The sequence below is a fragment of the Triticum dicoccoides genome, chromosome 6B (assembly GCF_002162155.2).
Source record: "Triticum dicoccoides isolate Atlit2015 ecotype Zavitan chromosome 6B, WEW_v2.0, whole genome shotgun sequence".
NCBI classification, from domain to species: Eukaryota; Viridiplantae; Streptophyta; class Magnoliopsida; order Poales; family Poaceae; genus Triticum; species Triticum dicoccoides.
The window spans coordinates 51,707,475-51,712,119 of NC_041391.1; the positions used below are offsets into that span (position 1 = coordinate 51,707,475).

The 4,645-nt window shown below is 44.2% G+C and overlaps 1 pseudogene; it reads right to left on the reverse strand.

The window, feature by feature from the left end:
• The window catches only part of LOC119322053, an 18,796-nt pseudogene extending 16,956 nt beyond the window's left edge, over positions 1-1,840 (reverse strand).
• Between the last annotated feature and the right edge of the window lie 2,805 nt (positions 1,841-4,645).

Below are 4,645 nucleotides of genomic sequence, written 5' to 3' on the forward strand. Positions count from 1 at the left end.
AGGGATGCGACCGGTCGCAAGAGAGGGGGAATCTACTGGTCTTGCTTGTTTTCAGCATCCTAAATTGAACTATCAAGTGAATGAACGGGTAAGCGGGATGTTGCCCTCAATAGGAATGCCTATCATGTGAGTGACTATTATAATAACATGCTCACGCAGAAGAAATGTTAAGTTTCTTACTCCTAAGTCCTAACCACAAGATGCTTAGTTTAATCTATCATCTCAAAGTAGAAGATTCAAAGTACACCTGTTGGTGGGCCTGGGCACACTTTAGTATTGTCCTACCGATTACTACGTTCACATGGCAGGCTTAATGTGGATTTATGAACATGATGGAAATGGAAGAACAATACCACTGTTTTTCACCTTTGATAAATTGAAGAACATTTATATGATCCTAACTATCAGTTTTGTTTGGACTTGCATTTTAGGTGGATACTACGTTTATTCAAAATTTTAGCTTTCTAAAAGGGGAACAATGCCAAAAAGGGGGAAAAACTCTTAGGGAAACACTAGCAAACAAATATGAATTAATTACTCCCAGATGAACTATATTCGGAAAACGATACATGAGATCTGGTATTGTCCAACTTCCATCAACCTAAATTCGGTACCTAGGTTGAACTATATTGTGCCTTCTATACACACGATACACATGCGGTTATAATCTCAAAGAATAAGTATACGTAGTGTCTATGTTGTATGAGTCCATGTAATAATCTCAAAGAATAATACACAAAAGAGTGTACCCAATTATTATATCTCTACCCCAAATTAAGCATGGAGTTCAGTTACGCACCTGTTTCTTGAGCAATGACCAGGCATCCTCCTCCTCTAATTTGTCCACATGGTGGTAGGGAAGCACAACTTTCATCCTTCGAGCTATTGTTTCATCTCTAGTAGTGACGAGGATTCGGCTACCTCTAGCCACAACATTAGCCAAGGGTGTTTTAAGTACATCATCCCATGCTTCATGGTTCCAAACATCATCTAGTACCAAGAGCAACTTCTTCCCTTTCAAGGTACCGGCAAGGATTGGCTGAAGCACAGCCAATGCCTTATCACCACCATGTACTCCCCCGGCTTGTGTGATGATTGTCCTGAGCAACTCAACCTTGTCGAAGTCCTTGTTGATGCTCAACCATATTGTCTTGTCGAAGTTGGCATTCATTATTTCGTCATTGAAGATCTTCTGGGCAAGAGTGGTCTTACCGATCCCGCCGAGGCCAACAACAGCGAACACCATGATATTGTTGTTGTTCTCTTTTTCAGTCAGCATCATCTCAACCAACTTTCTTGTGTCTTGTTCGATCTTCTCTCCGACTACCCCCGATCGATCGAACTCCCCTGAGGTCTCACGTCTGGTATCACCAGAATGAGAGACATGGACCTTGCTGCCACGATCCTCATAGGAACCAAGAGGGATGAAGCTGAAAGCAGCGCTTTGCTCCATGATGGTGTCGAGCCTCTTGTTGAGCGCCTTGATGCGGATGCCAATGTCGTGGGCATGGGAGGGATTTCGCATGCAGAAGAGCAAGGGGTTGAAGCACCCCACATCTTTAGTGTACGGACCACGCTCCATAGCCTTGAGCTGGCAGAGGTCGAGGATGTCGGCAGCTTCATACATGGCACGCTTGAGCTGGGCCACCCACTCTTGCACGCTCTTGTCGGTGATGTTTCTCCTGTCAGCGTCGGCGAGGAAGTTTTTGAGACCCCCAAGCTTGACATCCATCTTCTCGATCTCGTCTTCAACTCCAAGCAGCATGTACACCTCTTCCTTCACCATCTCCGTAAGCATGTTTTGCACATAGGATGCAAAAGCATCCAGGACCATCGTCATGTTCGCTGCTTTTTGCTGTAACAAAGACAAACCAACGTATCATCTTCGCCGCTCGCTGTAGCTAATTAAAATGCATGAGAAACAACATAAATAGGCAAACTCAAGGTGCCCTGATCGATAGATGCAAGCAAAAGGCCAGCCCAGCATAACAGAGGATCCAAAATTACCTTCAAGCTTAATGGATGTTGGGTCCTGCTGCTCGTAATCGTAAAGGGCTAGCGAGAAAGGACGGAGCACTGTGTGTATATAAAGCCAAAGGGAAATTGGCTGTCTGACGCGCTGTGCATCTCTGTAATAATTTTACTAATATATTTAGCCATCGTGAACAGATCCATCTACATATATGCTATATGTTGGGTCGTCTTGCTTAGTCTCTATAATTATATACTATTTCCTCCGCAAAGAAATATAAGAGCGTTTATAGATCACTAACTAACACATCGTGAACAGATCCATCTAAATGCTTTTATATTTTTTACAAAGGGAGTACTAACTAACACATCGTGAACCGATCCATGCACATGCTATTTCCACAAATGACGCTACATCCAGTTCTAACTGATTAATTAGCGACGCCAGATCAGTCCGAAAGTCAGATGTGTTGAGGATGCGTGCACTCGCACGACGCCGAATTGTCAGCTTGATAGCTTGCCATGACATTGGAAGATGAGCTCCACCAGCCTTAAGCAAGTATAAATCATTAGATTGATTTGTTCGTAGGCAGCTAATTTGCTGTCAAATGGTACAACGGACACCACCTGTAATCTAACATTATAAGAAGCCAGCAGTCAGCAAACCAACCTGTGGTTGGATGGTTAGAGGGACTGTGGTATCCTAACCCATCAGGATTTAAATCCTGGTGCTCGCATTTATTCCTGAATTTATTTCAGGATTTCTGGCGATGCGCATTCAGTGGAAGGAGACGTTCCCGTCGACGATGAGGCACCTACGGTGACTTCGTAAATCTCAAGATGATATGCCGGCTTAGTCTTTCGAAGGTGCTCATAGGGGTAGGATGTGCGTGTGTGCGTTCATACGGGTGAGTGTATGCGCGTATATATGAGCGCTTTGTGTCTGTACTGATGTTCAAAAAAAAGCCAGCATTCATCGTCACCAACTAATTAGTGGAAGTTTAACCTTCACTAAAAAACTGGTGAAGTGTTCTTTACTGTAACTTTTAATTGTACAAGATATATTCCTTAGGATTCACTCAAGTCAAGTCTATATTTGTATGCTTTTTCTTTTGTATGAGCCACCTGCCCCATCAGCAAACCAAGAGTATTTGACAAAAAAACTACCACATTTCATGTCATCGTTCTACAGAACTATCGCATTTTGAAAAATGACCAAAAACTCCAGATTAGTACTAATTTTATGACAAAAAACTACAAAGTTGAGTTGATGACCGTTTTTATAATTTAAACTTGTTTATGACATGCGGGAGCTGACATGGCGGGAAAGTCAACTCCATTTATTTTGACTGCTACGTTGACCGTTATTATAGGTGGGGCCCACACATCATTCTTCTTCCTCCTCTCTCTCTCCCTCTGGCATTTTAACAAATACCTCATGTGCATCATCTGGTAAGGGAGCTCGTCGTCGCCACCTCATATCACCCTCACCCTCCCGACCTCCGCGCGGCCCCTCGACGGGCAGGTGTAGGTGTCCCTCACCCTGGCCGCCACGCTCGCCTTCCTCTCCCTCTGCTCGCTGCTCCGGGCCAGCCTCCGCCCCTTGCTCTGCATCGACCGTCTCCGCCACGACACGAACGAGGTGCACGCCGGCTACACCGCGCAGCTCAACCACTCCTTTCGCGTCCTCGCCTGCTTCCTCCTGCCCTGCTCCCTCGCTGGCGCCGCCTATAAAGGTCTACTGGTACTGGCCCGCCGCGCCCTTCCAAAATACTCGCAAACCAAGGGTTCATCATCAAATGTCTTCTTGATATTTCATTATTTCATTTTCCAAAATATGAAGTTATCAATAGCTACAAAGTTTATTGAAATGCACTATAGAGATTAACAATATTCACTAGTACAAAGCATAGTATCCTAGTCGCACGATCGAGCAAGTTGCTGCAGTAAATTCCCAACCGACAGACTTAATCCTCACCTGCAGCGGTTATAATCAGAAAATTGACTGTAAAAAATAACCGGCTACAAAATAAGGCATTACAGTCGGAAAAAAAAGAAACCAGCTGTTCTTTTCTTGCAGTCAATCCCTACGGTCCTTTATCAGTTCAAAAAAAGAGCAATCGACTCCAACTTCAACTCAGAAAATTAGTATGTACTACTAGTTAGTTGCAAGAGGGCGCAGTGGTGAAGTCCTCCCCACTTGTGCCAAGAAGTCCTGGGTTCGAACCAACCTCTCTGCATTGCACTTTGCAGGGGTAAGACTAGGTTCCTATAATCTCTCCCCAGACCCCACCTTGTGTGGGAGCTTCTATGCACTGGGTCTGTCCTTTTTACTACTAGTTAGTTGCAGCAGAATGATGAGAAAGTCAGATCTGTTAGGGGTGCAGGTGCGCATCATGCTGACATGGTGAATTGTAACAAAAGTAGAGACTGAAGATCCCCGAGCCAATTTCTGCAACATCATCACCAAGCGGTGTCTGACTGTCATCATTGGTGGAAATCAAAATGTGTTATTCGTGATTGTGGGTTGCTATACCTTTAATTGAACAGTAGTGACAGAGGAAATGGACCTAATGATTGATGTTGCTTAAGTATATTCAGAGATGTCAGTGCTGCATTCTACAAACAGTGAATTTGGGTACTTATGAATACATTGTTATGATGCTGGAACGAA